Consider the following 26149-nt stretch of genomic DNA (forward strand, 5'->3'; position numbering starts at 1 on the left):
CAGCTGAATTGTATGCTGAATTGTATGATGTGTGAATTTTATCTCAATAAAGCTAATATTTAAAACATCTAGCTATTTTAGCTATTGAGTGACGAAGAAAATAGTTAGCTTTTTCGAACTTCGTGTTGTTAAAAATGTTCCAACAAGTCCATTTTATCCTGCACTGATTTTATTGGTACACCCCATTTAATGGAGTATCCTAAATCTACAGAAAGTAGAATTAGTTCTAAGACTGTCTTAGTGAGTGGTCAAAGGAGAGAGAGCTGAGAGCTTGGTGAAATTATCTCTCTCTTTTTTTTTTTTGGGGGGGGGGGGGGACTGTCTCACTCTCACCCAAGCTGGAGGGCAGTGGCGCTATCTCGGCTCACTGCAAGCTCCGCCTCCCGGGTCCACGCCATTCTCCTGCCTCAGCCTCCCAAGTAGCTGGGACTACAGGCGCCTGCCACCACGCCCGGCTAATTTTTTGTATTTTTTAGTAGAGACGGTGTTTCACTGTGTTAGCCAGGATGGTCTCAATCTCCTGACCTCGTGATCCACCCACCTTGGCCTCCCAAAGTGCTGGGATTACCAGCGTGAGCCACCGCGCCCGGCCGAAATTATCTCTTAACAGGAGAACTCAGTTTCAGGTTTATCAGTCAGTTTTAAGACCCCTTACTTGGGTTTTAGGAAACATCTTCTACCTCATCTTTGTTTAAAACTAATGTGTGCCTACAAACATAATCTGTTATTTTCAGTTGTATCGCACCTTGTGAGGAGTACGTGAAGATGGCCCTTGCTGTCTAGGGTCATGTATGTAAATGCATTTATTGTTAATTTTCAAATATAGGGGTGCATGAATCAGGGTAAAATCGCTCAAAGATTCAGTAGGGAGAAAAAACTCATGTTTAGATTCTTGCCGCTGGGGGAATGAGATCAGTTAGATCAGCCTGTTCTGATTATTCAGCAATGAGAGCAGGATGGGCTAAATGATGATGATAATGAAGTGTGTGCCTGTAAGAGAAATGGCAACTAGTTGCCCACCTGGCCTGGGTCAGTGTGGTTAGTGGGAGGTTGAAAAGTTATTTATTTCATGACATAGGCATAATCCCCAATAAATCTTGAGAATTGTAGATATTTACTGATTTTGAAGTATTAAATACTGCCAAGAGAGACTTCTTTACGTTATCACTGACAATTAAAAAAAATTTTAAATATGGAATTTTTTTCAACCAGGACTAACAAATATTTATGTGCAGGTTACCCTGTTGCACCCTACTTTAAGTAGAGGGTGCTCTGTCTTTGCTAGATTGAGAAATGGACATGCACAGGAAAGTTGGCTAGTCATAGGGGAATCAAAATAGTCACAGATTAGTAGGGGTGACCAAGTGTCGTGACTTCCCAGACAGCACACATTTATGCCTGTTGTCCTGATGTATTTATTCATCGTGCCCCCCTTCATTCTCCAATTTGCCCTAGTTTGGATGATAAATTGTCATCTTACCATTCAGCAGTTGCAAGACTAGCTGTTTTTTGACCCCCTCCTCTCATTTTTTTTGGTGTTAAGGATGTCGTATCAGGTCCTCGGATGTCCCCCCACATACCCGCAAGGTAGTTTGATTCTCAGGTATTGCTTCTGGAGCTGTAGCATTCCTTCCTTGAAACTAAAAGGGTTTTCAGTAGATTGCGTTGACTTTTCTTCCTTCTCAATGAGAGCTATATGCTGTTAGCACTTCTGGCTCTAAAGTATTCGACTTTGTTTGAAAGGAGATTCTAAATGTAAACACTGTTTTTGCCCAGATTCTCTCTTCCTTCACTCTCCCATAAGTAGCTTCTCAGGAACTATTGAAAGAGAAATTGGGGAGTTGCAGATTTTAAATGGTCGTTACTGGATGCCTTATAACTCTAAAAAAGGACTGTTTAAGGAGACAGTGTAGCAGTATTCCTATACTTACATATTTATATAATGTTTAATTCTTTATTTTCCATATCCCTTCCAAGTTTTAGAGCAAATGTTTCCAAGGGAAATACCAGGAGTTTCACAAGATCGTTTTGGGAGTTGAGTTTAGGATGGCCAGGGGAAAAATTACATTTAATTTGCATTTGCTTATATAATCTTGAACTTTGTTCTCAATTTGTGAAAATAGACATACTGTTTTTACACTTTAATTTTTTTCTTTGTTTCTTCCCCTGTTAATGACACATTTCAGATCTCCATCCCCAAAAGTAGATATGCAGAGTATATGGAAGAATAAGACATTGCCACTCGCAGCCCGCACTAGGCCAGTTTGGCCCTCTAAAAGGTGAAGAGGAGAAAGATCTGACCCCTGCCCTTAGAGGTGGCCCCTTGTATTAATTGGAACTCGTTTTTTCCAACAAAACAGAGATTTAGTAAAATTTTATTTTGGGGAAAAGGAAGAGGTGCATCTGGGTCTCAAAAGCTGGAACCAAGAATACAGGCATCTTTAAGACTGTTTCCTACTGCATTTCCTTGCTTATTCGCCCCTTGATCTCTGTGCAGACTAGTTTTTTCCACCTGATAGAAAATCTGGCCACCTGCATTTCCTAAATATGTATCATGGAACTTCAGCCTTTGGATAGACTGACTTCCTGTTCAGTGTCTAGCTTGCCCCTCCCTAACCTCTCGGTTAGGTTGTTGAGGCCAGCAGGGATGTGGTCAGGTAAGGCCATAGTACCACCCACTGGAGCTATGTGAGTGGTATGTGTGAATGGGGGAGTTGCCAGAAAGAAATGGTTCTGGGGGTGATATAGAATGACCCTATGACCCTTCCGAGGATTGGTGGAGTCTGTCGTCTTCCCCTCTCGTTTGTTTAGGTGTCCAAAATCAAACATCCTTAGACTTCTTGGTTATTTGACCCAGACCACATCTTCATTCCTGTTATTTTGTCCTTTAGCCCTCATGTTAGTCTTAAATGTAGGCCCTGCTTTAGGGCTTTTGGCCACAGGTATCATGAAGGCCTGAGGGAGTCTAAAGAGCTGGCCCACAGGATCCCAGAGGCATTCCACCCCTGACGAAGGAGTCACTGCACTTACATTCTCTCAACTGTGGAGGGAGGAACTGGAATATGTGCCCCACCCGGGTGGAACACTGTTCTGCATTATTAGTCTTCTGGTCTAAACCACCAATATTTGGTGGCGGTGGTGGGGTTGTGTTTTCTGTTGAATCATAGGAAAGCATCAAGTGACCAATACTTGTTGATTGGGTAGCATTTTGGCTTATCTCATCGGCTTGTTTTTCATTTACATTGTGCTCTTTGCTGGTCGCCTGCCCTGATACCCCTTGAATTCTTGTTGTTTTCCTTAATTTCCTTAGAGAGTTTGGAGTAGAATGTGGAATCGCAGTTTACAAGTAGAGCTTAGCCATTATTTTATTTATTTTTTTATTTTTGAGAGAGAGTTGTCACTCTGTCACCCAGGCTGGAGTGCAGTGGTGCAGTCTCGGCTCACTGCAACCTCTGCCTCCCGGGTTCAAGCAATTCTCCTGCCTCAGCCTCCTGAGCAGCTGGGATTACGGGCACTTGCCACCACGCCTGGCTTATTTTTGTATTTTTAGTAGAGATGGGGTTTCACCATGTTGGCCAGGCTAGTCTTGAACTCCTGGCCTCAAGTGATCCGCCCGCCTCGGCCTCCCAAAGTGCTGGGATTATAGGCATGAGCCACTGCTCCCAGCTCAGCCATTATTTTAATTTATGAATGGTTTGTATACCTAGTTAAAAAATAATTTGGGGGGGGGATGGGGGGGACAGAGTCTCCTTCTGTCACCCAGGCTGGAGTGCAGTGGTGCAGTCATGGCTCACTGCAGCCTTGACCTCACTGGCTCAAGCAGTCCTCCTACCCCAGGCTCCCAAGTAGCTGGAACCCTAGGTGCACATCACCACACTCAGCTAAGTTTTAAATTTTTTTATAGAGACCAGGTCTCACTGTGGTGCCCAGGCTGGTCTTGAACTCCTGTGCTTAACCAGTCCACCTACCTCAGCCTCCCAAAGTGCTGGGATTACAGGCATGAGCTACCATGCCCAACAACAAAAAAAATATTTTTATATAAAGACCATTTAGACTTTAATATCTGTAATGGCTTGCATGTAATAGGGGCTTGAAAAGTATGTTGAAGAAACTTGGAAGTATTTTCATTCATCTTTACTTACCAGAAAGGAGAACGACACGAACTAAGCAGTTATTGCACACTGCATAGGGGCTCTTTGAGAGATGGAAGAGTTATGCCGACCATCTCTCATGTTCACATGGGCTGGTATGCTGTTACTCATGGATAGAAAGTATTTGACTCTCAAGAAAAATGGTGGAAGTCTCCTCTTTTGCTGCACATTGTACATGTTGATGGCTTTACCACATTTTCTCTGTTTGACTTAATGTAGTAATCTCTTCCCAGACAGGATGTCCCTGTAACATTGTTACCTATTTCTACAGCAGTGAGAATATTGACATGCTAGATCTTACAGTATTTAACAAATTTAGCATGGTGGTAAGGATAAAAGCTACACCCTTGTGCTAAAATTAGATTTTTTCATGTCCTTTGCCTGTCATTTTAGGGAAATGGAGAAAATTAGGGATATGTTTCCTTCTCTCTTTTTTTCTTCTCCCCTTCTGTCTCATCTTCCACGTCACCCCAAAGAGTTAGATAAAAAGCAATGGAAAAAGTGGAGAGATGAAATTATTCTCAGGACAAGGTTAGTATCAAATGCATGTCTTTTACACTAGCTACACATTTGGCTTTGAGTTTTGAGTAGCCAGAACAAAGAAAGAAAGAGCAAATCCAAGACAGTTTATGAGATAAAAAGAAAGCCAACCACTTAGGAGAAGCATAATTTTCTGTAATCGAGACCCTGTGGATCCTTTATTAATGTGAGCTCTGGGTCCTTCATATACTTCTCAAATCTCGGTCAGGAGGAGGGGAAGGAGGGGAGTCAAAAAATCTCAAAAATTTGACCCTTCTCTGATCTCAACAGTGTCTGTAAAAATGAAGTACCTGAGTTCAAGTTTAAGGTATCTTAGTACAAGACATAAAAGACATAGTATTAGGCCAGAGTGCAGTTTAATTAAATCATTTTTCTGATGCTCTGGAGCTGTGGAAGTGGCCCTTTATAATGATTCATGCTGCCAACCTTTTAATTAAAATTGAGTACCAGAGAGGTCCAAGGTTAGAGTGTCTGGTAGCTGCTCTGGCTTTAACAGTTGGCTCAAATGGCAACCAACACTAATATCTGCCTTTCAAAACTTAACCAGGACTTGATTTCAAATCTAGTTACATAAGTTGACTTGGAGTCCAGGTTAGTGTTTTCCTCAGAAACTAGTTCTGCACCCAACATGCAGACATTTTTAATAGACACAGTTTTAAAGTAATTTTTAGAAAAAATTTTTTAAATTGATGACACTGAAACCCAATATGTAAAACTGCTAAGAGTGAGGTGTTTGGGCTGAAGAGAAGATAGACCCTCACCTGCTGCAGATCTTAGAATGGGCTTAAAAGCCACTATCAGAATCATGGCTACTGTCATTTTAGTTTGACAAAACTTCAGTGCCTGGATTGCTGTTCTCCCACTGTTATGGAACAAGCTCACCCTGTCTCCCCGCTACCCTCTCAGGACACCTGCAGAAAATCTAATTTTAAACAATGTAACTTCCTTTTCAAGCCACTATGAGTCTGAGAGATTGGCCGTATGGTTAACAATAACCCCAGCATTTGGGGAGATAGAAAAATCCAAAGGATAGATTTTTGAGGCCTGCACGAAAATGATCATCTCTGTTTGTTAGAGGTTACAGAGCGCTGTCACAAATATTTTGTTTAGTCCTCACATTGACTTGTGTTAGTAATATTCTTCTGCCAAAATAGTAAAGGAAAAATAAAATCCCATGTTCAAAATTTTTGTAGAGGAAAATAAGTTTTTAATGTAAGTAAATGTATCCATTGTACCTCTTCCTGAATGGTTTTAGGCCTCTCACTAAAACTTAAATTTTTATGTTCCCTCGGATATAAGATGCTTTTGTTGTGCATTTTAGATACTGCTTTGAGATTAAAAAGCAAGTTTTCCAGTTTGACTATATTATGATGTCAACACTTACCTGGAAAGCACTACTCCATAAAGTGTGGAATGTTCTTTGAGCAATAAAAGAAGGTATGTGGTTATTCTGTAAACAGCACTTGGGTTTTTCACCTTCTGCCTGCTTTTTCACCCGATACTTTATTACCCATCAGAGCCTGACGAAATTACAAAGTCATTTTTCTCGCCTTATCATGCTTCAGACTGTTGCATAAAGTCTTCCAGTGAAACATTTTCTGACCCTTATCCAAATTTTTCATTCTACACAAGGCAGTTCAAGAAACGTCTCCGCTGAAGTCTGGGACCTTCAGCACACAGTGCCCTGTCTGTACCTATTAGTCTTCCATGGATTTAAGTCTTCTGTATTTGTGCCTTTCTCCCCAGCTGTATTCTAAGTCCTGAAACACCTAGCGAATATGTACCACTTATCATTCATGCCATTTAGTTCTCATCTTTTGGTTTATGAGCTGAGTTTAGGCTGTATGATTGGGAACTTTTTTCCTCCAAAAACACAAGCAAGAGCTTTTATATTTGATCATACCAGTCAGTTGGCAAATGAGGTTTGGTTACTTCCTCTGAAGTTCAGTGTTGTTTAGCCTCATTATTTCATCAGGATCAAGGCTTCATATGCCAGTTAGTGTGTTGATGTGGAGGAGTGGAGTGGAAAGAATATGTTGATTGGTTAGGAAAATTCTCAACAGAAATTATCCTTGGGTAGAATGTTCTATGTGATCATCTACAGGGCTGTGTACTTGTGCATTCTGTGACTAAATACTGCTGCTGGAAAAAGTCTGTTTACACTAAATACCACCATACGACAGCCTTTGAGCAGTTTAAAAAGAAACCTTCCAATCTCCTACTATGGTGGTTTAGCTCAGGCTGGTTTTGTGGCATGTTTGTGCTTTTGTGGGCATTTGGCCAGAACAGAAATAGCAATGCTTAGACCTTGAAGGAGAGTGATTTTCCAGGTTTACATCTGATGCTGTAGAAATAAGTTTAAGGTTATAAATTTTGCAAATAAAACTTTTTTTCAAAATAGTTATTCATTGGAATGACTAAAAGGAAAAACTAAAAATCATTTCACCACTCTCAGGTATGACTTTAGAACCATAGCATTTCCAATCTACCTTAATTCTTTGACACAAAAATAATTTTATGGAAGGCCTTTTCCCCATACTTGAACTTTCAAGTTTTCTTATTTGTTTAGGTATTCTTTTAAAGGAATTATCTCTATAAAAGAGCAGGATTCACTGTTTGCTTTTCTTATTTACCAAAATGTGGGTGAGGCTGTGATGTTTGCCCATGATCATATGGACTATGTTTACACAGCCTTGTAGCAAGTGAGAGTAAATTTAACCAGAAGGAAAATAGATATTTTTAAAATGTGGACATTGATTAACCTTTTGTATTTTAAAATACAGTGCTAATTTGTCTAGAAATAGCTGAAGTTCCCGTTTTCTGAAACTAGTTCTAAAGATATGATAATTTAACTCTTAATTTGTTAGGGTATCTGTGAATAAATCATTGTAGGTAAAACTAAAGATGGCAGATCTATATTGATAAAAGACCTTTAACATATTCAGAGAAATCAGTCATGTATTACAGATGTTTCTAAATAAATAATGCTTTGTAGTATGAAACTATAATTTGAAGTCTTTTTTTTTTTTTTTTTTTTTTGAGACAGAGTTTCGCCCTGTTGCCCAGGCTGGAGTGGAATGGCGCGATCTCTGCTCACCACAACCTCCGCCTCCCGGGTTCAAGCGATTCTCCTGCTTCAGCCTCCCGAGTGGCTAGGATTACAGGCATGCGCCACCACGCCCAGCTAATTTTGTATTTTTAGTAGAGACGGGGTTTCTGCATGTTGGTCAGGCTGGTCTTGAACTCCCGACCTCGGGTGATCCGCCCACCTCGGCCTCCCAAAGTGCTGGGATTACAGGTATGAGCCACCACCTCCAGCCTCTAATTTGAAGTCTTAAATCATGATAAAGTCTTTGTGCTTTGCCGTAATTGGAGAAGTTCAGCATTGTGAATATGGTTGCTATCATTAGTATAAAAGAGCTATTCAGATTGATTTTAAATCTTCTACTAACTGCAAGTTCGATCTTATCAGTGGGTTATAAAATCCCCTTAGTGGGTTATGACTAGCATTTACAAGGAAGGGAAGGAGTAGGGCTAGGATAGAACAAAATAGAATAAAGAATGTCAGTATAATTTTACATAGTAAGTATAAGTGCTATTTGGTGACTCTTGTTTTCTTTGTATGAATATGTGTGCATCATGGGTCATGAGGTCAAAGTAGTCTGTACGCCACCAGTGATACTATAATGCAGTTAGGTGGCCTGGTGGCCTCGTGGTTATTTAATGACTGTACACAAAATACAGATTGAGGAGAGGCTTTATTGGAAAGCTCCAGTACTCTCTTCCCTGACCTATTCATACTTTTAACAGGAAGTAAAGGAAAACCTGTGTGACTTGCTAATCAGATTTGTAGTTGACAGGAATCTGGTAGGGGAAGCTGATGTATACTAGATAACAGCATTAAGATCCAAGTAAAAAAATTTAAATGCCATATTACATACTGAGTCTAAATCAGAAGGAATTGAATAGGAATAATTGTTCAGTCCTGCTGGCACGTCCCAAAATGCAGTAATACAGCAGACCCCAAACTTTTTGGCATGAGGGACCAGTTTCGTGGAAGACAGTTTTTCCACGGACTAGGGCTGGTGGGGCATGCAGGGCAGGGGATGGTTTCAGGATGAAACTGTGCCACCTCAGATCATCAAGCATTAGGTTCTCATAAGGAGTGGACAACCTAGATCCCTCGAATGCGCAGTTCGCAATAGGGTTCACGCTCCTGTGAGATCCAATGCTGCTGCTGATCTGACAGTAGGCAGAGCTCAGGCAGTAATGCTCTCTCACCCACTGCTCACCTCCTCTGTTACTAGCAGGCCACTGGACCCGTACCACTCCACAGCCCGGGGGCTGGGGACCCCTGCAGTAGTATACAATGGTTGAAGATGGGGCTTCCTATGCAACAGGTACAAAAGACTTGGGTCAATTAAATTGCTCAGTAGAAAGTGTTTTAGCTGTGTGGTGTGACTATTAAAACTTAACATAATTTAAGATCACATTTATGAAATATATGGAAAGGTAGTCTGCCTGGTTAGCTGACACATGGGGAGTATGGGATCCAGTTTGGAGCACCACACTCTGAGAGGAGCAGTGACAAATAGGAATGCCTGGAGAATAATTCAGGCGGTCCCCTGATTAATTCCCCCAAGGTTTATCTCCCTCTGACAAAACCACAGCTGGATAAATTTTATAGGAATTTGGTTGCTGACTATGGTAATTGTGGTGCAGATTCAATGTGAATATATGGTTCTCGTTCCCAGACACCACACAGGTTAGTGTGGAGATGGTTATTTACATATTAACATGTCTTATTAGACTGTTGAAAATGCTTTCAGCTCTTTCTTCATGACATCTCTTTCATTTTATCCCAATCCTGGATGCCTCCATGCTTAAGACACAAGGATACAGGTCTACTTCAGAATATTCCTACCTGATACCCATGGAAATGGTTGCTCAGATTTGATACTTCGTCAGTTTACTTCTAGTATTTGCCCCTGGCTTGGCTTGGACTGGGATAAGGTCTAGGAATGGGAATTTATTTTCTCCTTTTTCTTAAAAGATGGAGTCTCACTTTTTTTGCCTAGGCTGGTCTCTAATTCCTAGCCTCAAGCAGTCCTCCTGCCTCAGCCTCCTGAGTAGCTGGGATTACAGGCACCCATGCCCAACTCTAGGAATGGGAATTTGATCACATCGTAAGTTGGAATCCAATTCTAAAGGCACGTGTATACATTCAGTTTTTAAAATATCCTCAAATCTTAGAGCTATAATTTTGAACAATATATCAAATTTAAATAAGTTTATGTAATGTTATACTTATTCAACGTGTATTTAGATATAGTTACCATATAAAGAATATATTATGCCTCCCCCAAAATAACTTAATTAGTTGCTGGCTAACTGGAGAAAAGTCACAAATTCTTACAGTGGATTTGTTTATTTATTTTTTTGTCTATAACTAAGCAGTGCTATAATGAAAGCAGCCATCCTTTCTCAAACTGGATAGTAGTGAGATTCATTAAATGAGATTCTACTAGAATGGCTTATTTCAGAAAGATACCATTGCTTGACCATAAATGTTAGATATCTATAAATATGAAATTTTGGATTCATACTCAGCATGCAGTTCCAAGCCTAGCAGGAAATCCAAAATTCCTAAATAAAAAGATTTACAGATAAGTCTTTCTTGTTTTGTTTTGTTTGTTTGTTTGTTTGTTTTTTGAGATGGAGTCTTGCTCTGTCGCCCAGGCTGGAGTGCAGTGGCGCGATCTCGGCTCACTGCAAGCTCCGTCTCCCGGGTTCACGCCATTCTCCTGCCACAGCCTCCCGAGTAGCTGGGACTGCAGGCACCCGCCACCACGCCTGGCTAATTTTTTTGTATTTTTAGTAGAGACGGGGTTTCACCGTGTTAGCCAGGATGGTCTCGATCTCCTGACCTCATGATTCGCCCGCCTCGGCCTCCCACAGTGCTGGGATTACAGGCGTGAGCCCCCACGCCTGGCCGATAAATCTTGTAAGAAAATGAAAACTTCCTATATTAAGTGACAAAGTTGAAATGCAAATGGCAAACTAGGAGAACATATTTGCAAAAAAAAAAATCTAAACAGCCAAAGGGATAATGTTCATAATTATTCAATATCCTACAAGTCAATAAGAAAAGGACTCCAAAGCCAGCTGGCTAATGGGCAATAGAGATGTACAATTTCAGTAAGAAAATACAAATGGAAGTATGTTCATTGTCATTAATGATTGGCAATTCAAATTAAAATAATTGATCAGAGGGGTGGAAAGAAGAGGAAGGCAAGAAGACAGCATTTTTAATCTGGCAAATCGAAAAGGTTAATAGGTCCTAGTGTTGATTAGCTGGCAAAGAAATGGCTGCCTTCATGGACTTTAGATTCAAGACTGTGTAAATTGGCCTAAGTTTTTGGTATGAGTTAAGAATCTTTGTGTTTTGACTCTCAGACTGCTGCTGCCTTATCAGAGTCACTCAGAATCTTCCTTGGCTGCATTTTACTCTCATATGTGGTATACATAACTGCACAGAACATTGTGTGGTCTCTTTGTGGCCGGGTCAGCCATTTGTTTAGCCGTTCCTTATGAATAGCTTTCTAAGGTGGGCAGGAGAGGTCTAATTACCTCAAGTTTTATAAAGATGAGGAAACTGGCATTTAAGCTCATTGACTGTCCTAGTTCTGGTTAGTAGAGAAGAAGACAAGGAGTTGCAGTTTCTTTCCCTTCACTCACTCTGTATGACTTCCACAGACAACTAGGCTGGAACTCTACGACAAAGTAAGGCCGGCTATGTCTGCACAGAAAGGAAGGGACAGATAGAGTAACTCATTAAAAATAAGACCCCAAAGACGAGTCTTTTTGCTGAAATAGTTACAAAGCAATCTGTCCATTGGAAAAATGCTGTGATGACCCCCTACTGACTCCAGAAAGAGTTGTGTTAGTCTGACAGTTTCAAGTGTGAAGAAAATACGTATTTACTTTTATAATTAATCTAAAGGACATTATTAAAGATAGTTTTGTGTGGAGTTATTGATAAAAATATTGAAAGTTTTGCCAAGCTACATTAATATAGAAAATTTAAACATAAGGATGTAGACCTTAATTTTTAAACTTGACTTTATTTATGATGTTATTAAGCTAATTTAGAACTTGATATTCAGTCACAACTAGAAGAAACTCATTTAGAAGAGTACTTGCTTTGATGGCAGCTTGTTTCAGTACTGAGCAAACTACCTTTCTTGTAAACAACAAAAGACATTTGAAAACTGCTGATTGGGGCCAGTATTAAATTAGGGCAAAAAACAAATATTAATATAAAGAAAGAAACCTTTTGTCTGCAGAAATCAGGTAAGTATGTGTATGTGTGTGTATATATATGGTTATTAGAACTTAGAAGAATAAAGACACAGAGCTCTGATACATGATACTTTTTTTTTTTTTTTTTTTTTAAGACGGAGTCTCGCTCTGTCACCCCGGCTGGAGTGCAATGGCACGATCTCAGCTCACTGCAAACTTTGCCTCCTGGGTTCAAGTGATTCTCCTGCCTCAGCCTCCCTAGTTGCTGGGATTACAGGCATCTGCCACCATGCGCGGCTAATTTTTTAAATTTTTAGTAGAAACGGGTTCACCATTTTGGCCAGGCTGCTCTGGAACTCCTGACCTCAAGTGATCCACCTGTCTTGGCCTCCCAAAGTGCTGGGATTACAGGCGTGAGCCACCGTGCCCAGCCCCATGATACATTCTTAACTTCGAAGAGCTACTTAGTTATGGTCAGTTTGGTTAAAACACTTCCAGCCATATATACATATTTTTTCTTTTTTTTGGAGACAAAGTCTTACTCTGTTGCCCAGGCTGGAGTGCAGTGGCATGATCTCGGTTCACTGCAGCCTCCACCTCCCAGGTTCAAGCAGTCCTCCTGCCTCAGCCTCCTGGGTAACTGGGAATACAAGCACGTGACACCATGCCCAGCTAATTTTTGTATTTTTAGTAAAGACGGGGTTTCACCGTGTTGGCCAGGCTGGTCTTGATCTCTTGACCTCGTGATCCGCTCACCTTGGCCTCCCAAAGTGCTGGGATTACAGGCGTGAGCCACCATGCCTGGCCTCCAACCATATTTTGAAGTATATTCTATAACTGTGTTTAGATGTTACAGTGGTTGTTTATACATGTCCTACCTTGTTCCAGAAAGAATTTAAGGGAGCTTGAAATAGTCTGTTGTGTTTATCATAACTTTAGTTTTTGAAATCTATAACAACTGCATGGTACACTGAAATCACCACAGTAAAATTTGACAATAGTAGTATGAGTCTCTCAATAAGTATTTGAGGTTTAACATGAAGTTCCTGTTTGTAAAATTAACACATAGCTTTCTGCAAGAGCTGTTGCTACTTTGTAAAGTGACTTTTCTCTAAAAAATCAGCTACTAAAGCAAAGCCCACTCTTTTCTCTAAGCAAATATATTTTGTTGCTCCAATGAAGAATGAACCTTAGCATTACAGCATATTTCATAAACATTCATAATTTGACATTTCTCATTTACTATAAAGAAAAATTTTAAGGATTAACAGAAAGCCTTTTTTAAGAGGAACATAAGTGTTTTTAAACAATACATTCACTAAGCCCATTTCATTAAGTACTCATTGTTTAATTCATTCATTCATTAAAGATAGGTTAGCACAAGAATTATTTAATACTTTAGATTACCAAAATGGAATTAATGGTCTACTTGACATATGTAATAGGTATATCTAGTTTTAGGATCGTGGAGAATGTTCCGCTAACAATGGTCTACCTTTACCTTTGCCTCTCTATTCTGGAAAGGTTAAAAAAATTTGAAGTCTTTGAAAAATCTTTTTTTGTAAGTGTTCTGAGAAAAATGTAGACATGTGCCTAAAGAACTTTGTTTTAGTTAAGATGCTATTTTCCCAAAGGATGATGAGTCCTCAGAGGAGCTGATGGTCCTCAGACCTATGCTTGCACTCCGGAGACTTGGTTGGGACTGGGAGGTACTCTCTATGCAGCATATATCTGAGATTTAATAGAAAAGGAACTTTATCAATGATGAGCAATAATCCTCTTAAAAGCAGATGAAGCTGGGGTATGGACCAAGCTTTTAAAAATTTTTTTCTTTTTTCTTTTTTTTTGCAGGGGAGGCGGGGCCAGAGTTTCGCGCTTGTTGCCCAGGCTGGAGTGCAGTGGTGCCATCTCAGCTCACGGCAACCTCCACCTCCCAGGTTAAAGCGATTCTCCTGCCTCAGCCTCCAGAGTAGCTGGACTACAGGCACATACCACCACGCCCAGCTAATTTTTGTACTTTTACTAGAGACGGGGTTTTACCATGTTGGCCAAGATGTTCTTGATCCCCTGACCTTGTGATCTGCCTGCTTCGGCCTCCCAAAGTGCTGGGATTACAGGCATGAGCCACCGCGCCTGGCCAAAATCTTTAAATTAAAAAAAAAAATTTTTTAAGGATGGGGCATTCAGGGGTATCCTTTTCATGTTTATTTGACTCATAATCTTAGAAATTGCCCTTTGCCTATTTGGTCGGGATTTAACAAAGTCACTCAGCAACATTTATTTGTGATTACTGTGTTTAAAATTACATTTTTATGTTTTACATTTTTTTGTAATACTTTATTTATGTGTAAGATGACAGAACAAGTAAGTACAAAAAGTAGAATCTGGAATCAGAAGACTTGCCTTGAATCCTGACACCTACATTCAGTGTGTAATGTCACGGCTAGCCTTTTATGTGACTTTAAAGATATACAGGAATTAGTTACCATGGGAGCTAGAGAAAGGGTGCAGGGTGGTTTCATGGATGGAAAGTGTTCGCAGACATTGGGTTAGGGAGTACACATCACAGTATGTAACACGCCTTAATCAATGACTCATTCCAGTTTAACACTGATAAAAACAGTCAATCCCAAAAAGCTGTGACGCTGCATAACAGGATGGCTCTATAAATAGTGTTGCACTCTTAGGAACCCAGATCAACCCTTTGAATATTCCATCTTGGGTATTACGTGAAGCCATCACACTTTAGTCACAATATTGCCAGGTTTATATTCATGGTATAAACAGTATTCAGACAGACAAATTAAGGGTTGCTCAGCAAAGGTGTGAGTCCAGCTTTGTGTGTAGCAATAGAGAAATTATAGGCACTTTGCTAGATTTCCTGCTCACTTACCCTCCAAGAGCATCTTGGTTCTGGCCTCTGGCTCCTTTCTGCATGGGTTTCAGGTGAAAATTTTCTAGTCAACTCTTGGTTATTTATGTATCATTTCTGTAGGATTTTTTTTGTTGGTGTGATTTTTGTTTTCAGAAATGTTCTTCAGTCCCACTTGGCAAATGTATCTGGGGTCTTATGCAAAGCAGCATGCCAAATGTTATAAGAATATAAAATGACTGTTAATATACAACTTTGCTATCAAGAGGCCTCCAGATTAGTTGGGAGTGATACATACATACATAATAACACATTATAATCAAGATTTTAAAAATCTTACGGGTACAAGGAGGGTCTTACACTTTGACTGTGGAGATCTTTATGGAGAAGCTGGTGTTTGAAAGTGGTCTAGAGGCCTGGCGTGGTAGCCCATGCCTGTAATGCCAGCACTTTGGGGAGGCCGAGGCAGGTGCAGGAGAATCGCTTAAACCTGGGAGGCAGAAGTTGCAGTGAGCTGAGATTACATCACTGCGCTCCAGCCTGGGCAACAGAGTGAGACTCCTTCTCAAAAAGAAAAAGAAAAAAGTGGTCTAGAGATGGGCAGCATTTTGACAAGTAGAGGAGTGAGGGCATTTCTGAGGAGGGGTTACCCCCATTGGCATTGCTGTAGTTTCCAAAAATTATTTCACGGAGAGAAGGGGAGAGGAGCACTATGAACCACTTGTTGACGGCATTGCCCATGGAACTGTTTCCTCTGTAGATATTCTTCCTCTTACCTGCCATCAACAAGGTGAGTTTAATTGAATTACAGTGGACAAAATGAAAACACATGTAGATCGGAACAGTTAAGTAAGAGAGCTTTGAGACTCTGTAGAAGGAAAACGTAGTGTTTATGTCTGAAACATGGATTACAGTGGTCACAGTGGTCATTTTGCAGTTATGCATAAATCTAACTTTGAACTTGTTGGCAAATAAGGGGAAAAATTAGCACAAAATATAATGGATTATATAGTTCACCTTCCAGTGATCTGAGACATACCAGTTCTTCAAATAGAAACTTTTGCCATATTACTATGTTTTAAATTATGAAATATATAAGTGTATACACATAGGCTGTAGTGTAATGAATTTCCAGCTTCAACAGTTAATACTTTGCTAGCTATTTCATCTGTCCCCTACCTTGTTCTCTGAGAGAGGTGGAACTAAAGTATTTTAAAGGAAATCCCATATCACTCATACTTCCACATGTATGTCTAACTGATCAGGATATTTTTTACATACGTCATAATACCTAACAGAATTAACAGTAATTCCTTGTCATACCCAGTATATAATTTCCCTGATTGCCAAAATATCTTTTTTTCAGTTGTTTATTTGAATCAGGATCCAGAGAGGGCCCATGCATTGTATTTGACTATATGAGGCTCTTATTATTTAAGTCTCTGCTGTCTTTTTTTTTTTCCTTTTTCTTATGTTGTTTGGTTTTTTGGAGAAGCCTGACATCTGTCCTGTGAAGTGTCCATTTTCTGGGTTTGATTTACTGCTTCCCTATGGTGATGTTAAACTTGTTCCTCCCTCTTGTTGCCTGTAGACCAACTGCTAGATCTAGAAGCTTGATTTGATTCAGAATTGTAGTTGGGCGGGGTGGGCAAGGGAGAGTCAAATTTTGATAGATGATGCTTTGTACTTCCTATTGTGTTGTATCATGAGTCACACTGGTGTGTGGTTGTCCTAATAGATTAGTGTTGTCCATGTAGTTAGCCTGTGTATCCTCTATGAAATTCCCCATCAGCCTTTCACCTAATGGTTAAGGCCATTGGTGATTGTTGCCTAGTTCCATTATTTCATTAAGAATTACAAAATGGGTTGGGTGCGGTGGCTCATGCCTGTAATCCCAGCACTTTGGGAGACCAAGGCGGGTCAATCACTTGAGGCCAGGAGTTCGAGACCATCCTGGCCAGCATGGTGAAACCCCATCTCTACTAAAAATACAAAAATTAGCTGGGTGTGGTGGCACCCACCTGTAGTCCCAGCTACATAGGGAGGCTGAGGCACAAGAATGGTTTGAACCTGGGAGGCAGAGTTTGCAGTGAGCTGAGATCATGCCACTGCGCTCCAGCCTGGGCAATAGAGTGAGATTCTATTTCCAAAAAGAAAAAAAAAAAAAAAAAAAAATATATATATATATATATATATAACAAAATGGTAATTTTTTCCTATCTACACTTATTAGCTATGAATCTCCTATAAAGAACTTTCCCTTGTCATCTATATGGTTATCCTGAAATATAGTCTGTACAGAAAAAGGCAGGATAAATGTGCGCCCCCTGCCCCCGTGTTGTTTTTTTAAACCAATTGTTGGAGTGTTGCATTGTTGCCTTCACAACCTCCAAGGTAACCAAAGAAAATTATTTTTAGTATTATTATAATTTTAATGGGTGCTAATGTTTTACATATATTCTTATATATACATATGTTACTATTAAATATACAATACTTTAATGTATGCAGATGCTTGATTTCCATGTTAATGCATTGTAATCATTATTTTTTATGCTCAAATTCTACCATCTTAGGCCTTTGCAGCACTTTTCAACTTAGCTCCTGTGCCTTTTTTAGCATGACCTCATAAGTACAGTATTTGCTTTCTGGAGTAACACGTCCCTGGCTCATCTTGGGTATTTCCTACTCTTTCATGAAGTCTTGGTTTCTTTTAGTAGGAAATGATCATGTATTGATTTTTTTAAAATACACTTTTTATATTTAGAAAAAAAGTATTATATGAACTTTGTAAATACTTAACCTTAGAAAAATATAAATATCAATTCATGTTCTCACTACCCATTATTAACCTTTGCTATTTTTTCTCTTAGCAAATCGCTCTGCATGTATAGATAAAGATGGGATTATATGTATGCAAACATATTTAAATATAAGTGTTTTCACTTAAGAGGAGTTGTAGACATTTTTTCATATCGGTAGAAATCCTCAGAAGCATTGATTTTAAATGACTTCTGAATGTTCAGTTCTATTTGCTGAGAATTCTGGTTGGTTTTCCTTTTCCTACTGTATTAAATAACTATTCAGTGGCCATCTTTGTATGTAAATCTTAGAGAAGCAATAGATTATGAGGATACACTCGTAGAAGTGTAATTGCGGACTTAGAAACATTTTTAAGTTTACTGATACATATGAATATATTGATTGTAGTATGAAAGATACTGGACAACCTGATAGACACTGCATAAGAGTTGCTAAAAACCTGCTTTGAAGTCCCAGCTTTTTCGCTTTACTAGCTAGTTTCATGATATTTGAACAAGCTAGCCAATAATTTTGAGCCTTAGTTTACTCATCTATAGAATAGAAATAGAACTTCTTGTAGGAACGAACAAATGGAGAATCCTGCTGTTACTTTGAGGATCAAAATAAATAATAGTTCATTCTACAAATATTCTACAAATATGTGCCATCTGTGGTTTGAATGTTGTTTATTTCCATCAAAACTTATACTGAGGCTTGGCCCCTAATGTGGCAGTGTTGGGAGGAGATATCTTTAAGAGGTGATTAGGTCGTTAAGAGGGATTAATGCCTTTCTCCCAGGATTGAGTTCTCACTGTTTTGGGACTGGATTAGTTAATGCCAAAGCAGGCTTTTATAAAGTGAGGCCACCTCTGCTGTTTGGTCTCTTTACATATGTCCACCTCCTCTTCACCATGTTAAGATATAGCACAAAACCCTCACCAGAAGCTGACCAGACGCTGCCACCTGATCTTGTACCTCTCAGCCTCCAGAATCGTGAGCTAAATAAACCTCTTCCCTTTATAAATTACCCCAAATTTCAACTGCTTCTTAAAGCTACTCTTGATTTATTTTAATGGAACCTAAGTTACCACCTTTTATTTTTTTTTACTTCTCCATATGTAGTTCTCAATTTTGTTTTTATTTTAAAAATTTTTAGTTATCACAACTTAGTTGCAGCTAAGAAAATCTTGCTTCCCATTTATCCAAAAGCTGAATCAAGACTTTAGATGTAGGCTTAAATAGAACAATAAGGTCATTCATTTTATTCCATTTTATATTGCTATCCAGTTTATATAATAGATATGCAGATACAGTGCTAAGCACTTTTTAATTCTTATACCATAGCGTGAAGTAGCTATTGCTTTTCCCATTTTAGAGATAAGGAAAAGAGTGTTTAGAAATGTCTAAGTCAGTTGAGGCATAACAAAGTCAGGATTTGAACCCAGGCTATCTTTAAAACCCGTGTAATTAACTATTGTGCTTTAAATAATTGTTCTGTACTACCAGACAGATAGTCTAGCACTTAATACAGTATCTGTAAATAGTTACTGTTTTAATTAAGTAACATTAACACTGGAAGCAAGGGATTAAGTCTTAGAGCCAGTTATCTAAAAAGAATGTGTTCATGCATGTACTACATTTCACACTCCATGACTGCTTAAGAACCTTAATAATCCTTGTAGGCAACTATCTTATGATGTGTGGGGTTTTTTCTTTGTTTGTGCTTTTTGTATTTGACCATGAAGTTCGTGAGTCAGATCTAACACATATGTTAGTGTAGAGTCTTGTGAGCTCAGCTGTCTAGGAATGTGTTGTCATTCAGCAGCTTTTCATTATTGTCTCTAAACACATACGCCCACATCCATACACACCAGAATGTTGTCTTGAGAGCAGGCACTCTTGATGCCTTAAGTTTGTGACATATAGTAAACACAGTTAGAAATGGAGTGAATGAATATTCTGCTGACTGGCTTATGGACCTTTTGACTTATGGACCTTTTGAGTTCTTTTCAGTATTTGTCAATACATAGGTGAAGAGGAGTGTGTCACATAACGCAAAAGCAGTCAGATCTCCAAAGATGGGCAGTACCTAACAGGCTTAACTTAAATGGTGTGGGCTTTTATTTTCCTAATGGGTATCCTGTATATTCTCTAGCACTTTCTTGGGATGTTGCTTTGTACTCTTGAAAATATTTTTGAGAATATTAATGTAATAGAGCAGTAATTTGATGTCTTTGTTCTTTGTAAGATAGAAGTGGCCATTTCTAGTGTCATCTGGTCTCCATCTGTTTTGGAGAAGAGAGTAGACTTCAGTACCAAAACCCCCCACAAATACAAAGCAAGTAATAAAAAGGAGAATATATGCCAAACTACTAATAATGACTGTCTCTTACAGGCTTTTCAGGTGACTTTCACTTTTCTACCTTATGTAATCCTTTAATGTTTGAATTTTGCATAATGAACAGTATAACCGTTTTTTAAAAGCTCGAATTTTAACTCTCTGTGATGGACTTAGATGCAGGAGTAGATGGAAAGACTTTCATATTCTGACCACCCCCCCCACATACACACCCCCAACCTCAAAGGATATAGAAACTAGCAGAAGGATATGCTTATGTGCTTTTAAAAAGCAATGCCTTTTTTAAAGTGATGATTTTGGTGCTCGCTTTGGCAGCACATACCCTAAAACTGGAATGATACAGAGAAGATTAGCATGGCCCCTGCACAAGGATGACACACAAACTTGTGAAACGTTACATATTTACAAAAAAAAAAAATTTCAATGGTCAGTAAATGTCCCAATCATAGACAACCAGATCTCACACAACATCTCTGTCTTAGTCCATTTGTGCTGCTATAACAAAATATACGAGTCTGGGTAATTTATAAAAAACAAATTTATTTCTCACAGTTCTGAAGACTAAGTCCCAGATCAGGTGCTGGCATTCGGAGTCTGAGGAGGGCTGCATCTCACATGGTGAAAGGTGGAAGGTCAAAATAGGGACAAATGCCATGTCTTCACAATGGCAGAAGAGAGCAATCCACTCCTGTAAGTCCTCGTTATAGTGACAGGAGGGCAGAGTCCTCATGACCTAAAAACCTCCCATTAGTTTCCACTTCCCAACACTTGCATTGGGAATTAAATTTCCAACCCATGGATTTTAAGGTATATTCAGACCATAGAAATACCCTAGAGGTGATAGTGACCCCATTGACAACTCCTGGCCTTTGTGGAGAATGGTGAGGGTCTACCCTTAATGTCTGTAAAGATAGATTTAGAAAACAGAATTGACTGAAATCGTGAACTGAATATACATGGAAGAGTTGAGTAAAGTTTGCTGTGACAACCAAGTTTAGTGATGGAGTGAACAATGGATCCATTCACTGGGAAGGGGAACATTGAAAAAGAAGCAGGACTTAGATGAAATTTGGATTGCCTGGAGGACATCTATAGGGAGCAGCAGTTGGAAAGGTAGGCCATTGGTCGGGCCAGAAATGGATTTCAGATTGTTGAAACCATAGATGAGATCACCCAGAGGGAATATAGGGTGAGGTGACAGCCAAGAGTGGAACCTTGAAGGACATCAACATTGGAGTAGAGTCATTGAATTAAATGCAGAAAGGAAAATAAATAAATAAATAGATGCAGGAAAGGAAAGGGCATTGGGAGAGAGAAGAAAACAACTAGCGGAGAGCAGTGCATGAATGCGAAAGGGGGAAGCTAAATGTCCATGCGGATTCAGCTTGCAGTGTTGTAACTGTTCATTTTATATGAAAGTAATATGTTAACAGCCCCCCACATACCACCACTTTGGGATTCAAGTATACACCAATAATTACCATCAGAAGGAAGCCTGTCCCCATAGCAGGTATGGATTGCCACAACCCACTTTAGAATCCTGTCACTGTCTGGCTTTGTCCCAGTCACATTAATACTTTTGGCTTAGCCCAAGGAATCCTGCTGAGGTTTATTATAAACCATTTTTTGGCCAGGCGTGGTGGCTCACACCTGTAATCCCAGCACTTTGGGAGGCCAAGGTGGGTAGATCACGAGGTCAGGAGTTCAAGACCAGCCTGGCCAACATGGTGAAACCCCGTCTCTACAACAAAAATTAGCCAGGCATGGTGGTACGTGCCTCTAGTCCCAGCTACTGGGGAGGCTGAGGCAGAATTGCTTGAACTCAGGAGGTGGAGGTTATAGCAAGCTGAGATCGCACCACTGCACTCCATCCTGGGTGACAGAGCAAGACTCCATCTCAAAAAAAAAAAAAGAAAAAAACCATTTTTTAATGGACAAGGGAATTGTATTTGAAAGCCAAATGAATTATTTTATTAAAATATCTATTTCTGTTCATTTTCTTCGTGAACTTCAGTTATGTCCAAAACATAGTTAAGGCTGTTTTAAAACAATATTAAGAAAAACTTAGAACATACAGAAAAGTTAACTAACAATGAAAACCCACACACCCACCAACCATCTAAATTTTAAAATTACAATTTTACCATATTTGCAAATGTGATAATCTGGCTTAGAAGTAGTTTGGGGAGCAGAAAGGACATCAGTGTGTCTGGACCTCTAGGATCAAGGCCAGAGGCTGTGCTGTGAGTTGGAGATAGGTAAAACCTAGAGGGCCATGGTAAGGAATTTGGATTTTATTTATTTTTAAAATTTTTTCCCATAGGTTATTGGGATACAGGTAGTATCTGGTTACATAAGTTCTTTAGTGGTTTGTGAGGTTTTGGTGCACCCATCACCCAGGCAGTATAGACTGTATGTACCATATTTGTAGTCTTCTTTTTTCTTTCTTCTTTCTTCTTTCTTCCTTCTTCCTTCTTCTTCCTTCCTCTCCTTCCTCTTCTTCCGTCCCCTTCTGCCTTCCCCTTCCCCTCCTTCTTCCCCTTCCCTTCCTTCTTCCCCTTCCCCTCCTTCTTCCCCTTTCCCTCCTTCTTCCCCTTCCCCTCCTTCTTCCCCTTCCCCTCCTTCTTCCCCTTTCCCTCCTTCTTCCCCTTCCCCTCCTTCTTCCCTTTCCCCTCCTTCTTCCCCTTCCCCTCCTTCTTCCCCTTCCCCTCCTTCTTCCCCTTTCCCTCCTTCTTCCCCTTCCCCTCCTTCTTCCCCTTTCCCTCCTTCTTCCCCTTTCCCTCCTTCTTCCCCTTTCCCTCCTTCTTCCCCTCCTACTCCTTCCGCTCCTCTTCCTCCTCCTCCTCCTCCTCGTCCCTCCTCCTTCTCCTCCTCTTCCCCCCTCCTCTTCTTCGTCTTGCTCTGTTGCTCAGGCTGGAGTGCAGTGGCACGATCTCAGCTCACTGCAACCTCCGCCTCCCAGGTTTAAGCAGTCCTCCTGCCTCAGTCCCCCTAGTAGCTGGGATTACAGGCACGAACCACCATGCACAGCTAATTTTTGTATTTTTAGTAGAGACAGGGTTTTGCCATGTTGGCCAGGCTGGTCTCAAACTCCTGATCTCAGGTGATACACCTGCCTTGGCCTCCCAAAATGGTGGGATTACAGGCATGAGCCACTGCGCCCGGCCTATTTGTAGTCTTCTATCGCTCGCCCCCTTCCCCACAAGTCCCCAAAGTCCATTGTATCATTCTTATGCCTTTGCGTCCTCAAAGCTTAGCTCCCACATGTCAGTGAGAACATTATGATGTTTGGTTTTCCATTCTTGAGTTACTTCACTTAGAATAATAGTCTCCAGTCTCATACAGGTTGCTGCAAATGCTGTTCATTCCTTTTTATGGCTGAGTAGTAGTCCATCATATATATACATACATACACACACACACTCAACAGTTTCTTTATCCACTCGTTGATTGATGGGCATTTGGATTGGTTCCATGATTTTCCTCTGGGTAGATACCCAGTAGTGGGATTGCTGGATTAAATGGTAGTTCTACTTTTAGTTCTTTAAGGAATCACCACATTGTTTTCCATAGTGGCTGTACTAGTTTACATTCCCACCAGGAGTGTAGAAGTGTTCTCTGATTACCGCATCCATTCCAATATATACTGTTTATTGATTTTTTAATTATGGCCATTCTTGCAGGAGTAAGGTGGATATTGCACTGTAGTTTTGGTTTGCATTTCCCTGATCATTAGTGATGCTGAGCATTTTTTTCATATGTTCATTGGCCATTTGTATATCTTCTTTTGAGAATTGTCTGTTTATGTCCTTAGCCCACTTTTTGATGGGATTGTTGGTTTTTTTCTTACTGATTTGCTTGAGTTTGTTGTAGATTCTGGGTGTTAGTCCTTTGTCAGATGTATAGATTGTGAAGATTTTCTCCCACTCTGTGGGTTGTCTGTTTACTCTGCTAACTGTTCTTTTGCCATGCATAAGCACTTTAATTAAGCCCCAGCTCTTTATCTTTGCTTTTATTACATTTGCTTTTGGGTTTTTGGTCAAGGAATTTGGGTTTTATTCTAAGGGCAGTGAAAAATTATTGAAGACCTTAACCAGTGAATTTGTGTTATTCCCTTAAATTCCTCCAAATATGTATAAAAGGAAATACTGCTGATGATAAAGGGGAGATGAGAAAGGTAGGTGGATTGTTATGGTGAAATATATCTTTAAACCACTGGAACCCTTCTCGAACCATTGCTACTTCCAACTTGGGCATCTCCATACTCTAGGGATTGTCAGTTTCAAAACTCAGACATGTGCCCATGTGCTGCACGTCCTTCAAGGTCACAGAGCACTCTGAATGGCTTGATGGTGGACCAGGCCCTTTGGAAGGCAGCGTCCCCCCCGGGAGAAAGCAGTACCAGCTGAAGAGTCCACTCTTAAAGGTGCCTTTGCTATCACTTGAGCATTGTCTGAAGGTCACACATGATCCTGTGAAGGAATTAACTCCTGTGTTGCTTAACAACTGAGATGGATTCTGAGAAATGCATCAGGCAGTTTTGTCATTGTGCAAACATCATAGAGTGTACAGTACTTACACAAACCTAGATAGTATAGTCAACTACATAGTAATCTATGTGATATAGCCTATTGCTCCTAGGCTATAAACCTGTACAGTGTGTTACTGTGTTGAATACAGTAGGTATTTGTAACACAAAGCACTAAGTGACAGGAATTTTTCAGCTGTTATGGGACCACTGTCATATAATGCAGTCAATCATTGACTGAAACCTCATCAGGCAGCTACATGACTGTGTAAGATATTTAAGCTTAATGCTTAGCAAACCTGAACATAAGAAACAAATTGTGTAATGCAGAAGTTTTGGGGAGTGTTATTTCCTTGTTTTTGCCTACCAAAATCTTGGGTAATTGTATTAAGAGTTGATGAGCCTAAGAACATAAATGATTTTTGAGAATTATTACACTCATACTTTAAAAATAGAGGATAGTTTCTAACATTTATTTATTTATTTATTTATTTATTTATTTTTGAGACGGAGTTTCGCTCTGTCGCCCAGGCTGGAGTGCAGTGGCGTGATCTTAGCTCACTGCAACCTCCCCGTCCCGGGTTCAAGCCATTCTCCTGCCTCAGCCTCCTGAGTAGCTGGGATTACAGGCACACGCCACCACGCCCAGCTGATTTTTGTATTTTTAGTAGAGATGGGGTTTCACCATGTTGGTCAGGCTGGTCTGGAACTCCTGACCTTGTGATCTGCTGGCCTCGTCCTCCCAAAGTGCTGGGATTACAGGCGTGAGCCACCATGCCCAGCCTTTAACTGTATTTTTAAAACTAAATCATGAATAATGATTTATTAACTTTACCAATGTGTTTGGATGCTACTGAGGAATGTCACTTCTTGTTTTGGGTAGTTGTTACTGTGTTTCTTTTCCTCCTTATTTAAATTTAAGTCAGGGCCTTACTCTGTCACTCAGGCTGGAGTGCAGTGGTACAGTCACCACCTCTTAGGCTCAAGTGATGCTCCAGCCTCAGCCTTCCAAGTAGCTGGCTGGGACCACAGGCATGCATCACCATGCCCACCTAATTTTTAAATTTTTTGTAGAGACAGGGTCTCCCTATGTTGCCGAGGCTGGTCTCAAACTCCTGACCTCAAGCAATTCACCCCACCTTAGACTCCCAAAGTGCTGAGATTACAGACATGAGCTGCCTCACCTGGCCTGTATTTCTGTAGAATACAGTCTTACTAGTTCATATGTTCTGTAAAATCTTAGCTGGCTGGTATATTAATTAACAGAAATGATTATGTCATGCCTCCCCTTGCCCACACAGAAGTATTTTATATATGTGTTCTTTTTGGTGGCTGTACTCTTTCTGCTGTAACCAACTTTTGGTGTGTGGTAGGACTTGTAAACCTCTGTTACTCTGGAAAGTCACATCTTTCCCCATTGAGCCAGAGCTGAAAATATCTCTGTTGCATAGCACCGTAACACTTCCTGCAAAATACCATTAAACATTCCCACCCTCCACATCACTGCTATTATTTGCAGAGTTACAGATAGGAAAGATAATGTTTTCAGAGGACATATTGTGAGTGTGATACACTGTTTATGGAGAAGCAACTTG

General features: G+C 40.1%; 1 protein-coding gene and 1 non-coding gene across 3 annotated transcripts in view; both read left to right on the forward strand.

Annotated features, from left to right (window-relative positions):
- Nucleotides 1–26149, forward strand: part of CAB39 (calcium binding protein 39) — a 108356-nt gene that overhangs the window by 18935 nt on the left and 63272 nt on the right. The window contains exon 2 of one of the 2 annotated variants that reach the window (XM_055109198.2): nucleotides 7738–7989. The exons of the other annotated variant lie outside the window; for it this stretch is intronic. The gene's annotated coding sequence lies outside the window, so the exon portion shown is untranslated. The remainder of the gene's footprint in view (nucleotides 1–7737; nucleotides 7990–26149) is intronic. 2 annotated transcript variants of the gene reach the window in all.
- LOC112439234 (U6 spliceosomal RNA) lies at nucleotides 20326–20432 on the forward strand. Its single transcript, XR_003027516.1, has one exon. It is a non-coding gene; the product is annotated as a U6 spliceosomal RNA (small nuclear RNA).

The sequence above is a fragment of the Pan paniscus genome, chromosome 13 (genome assembly GCF_029289425.2).
Source record: "Pan paniscus chromosome 13, NHGRI_mPanPan1-v2.0_pri, whole genome shotgun sequence".
NCBI lineage: Eukaryota > Metazoa > Chordata > Mammalia > Primates > Hominidae > Pan > Pan paniscus.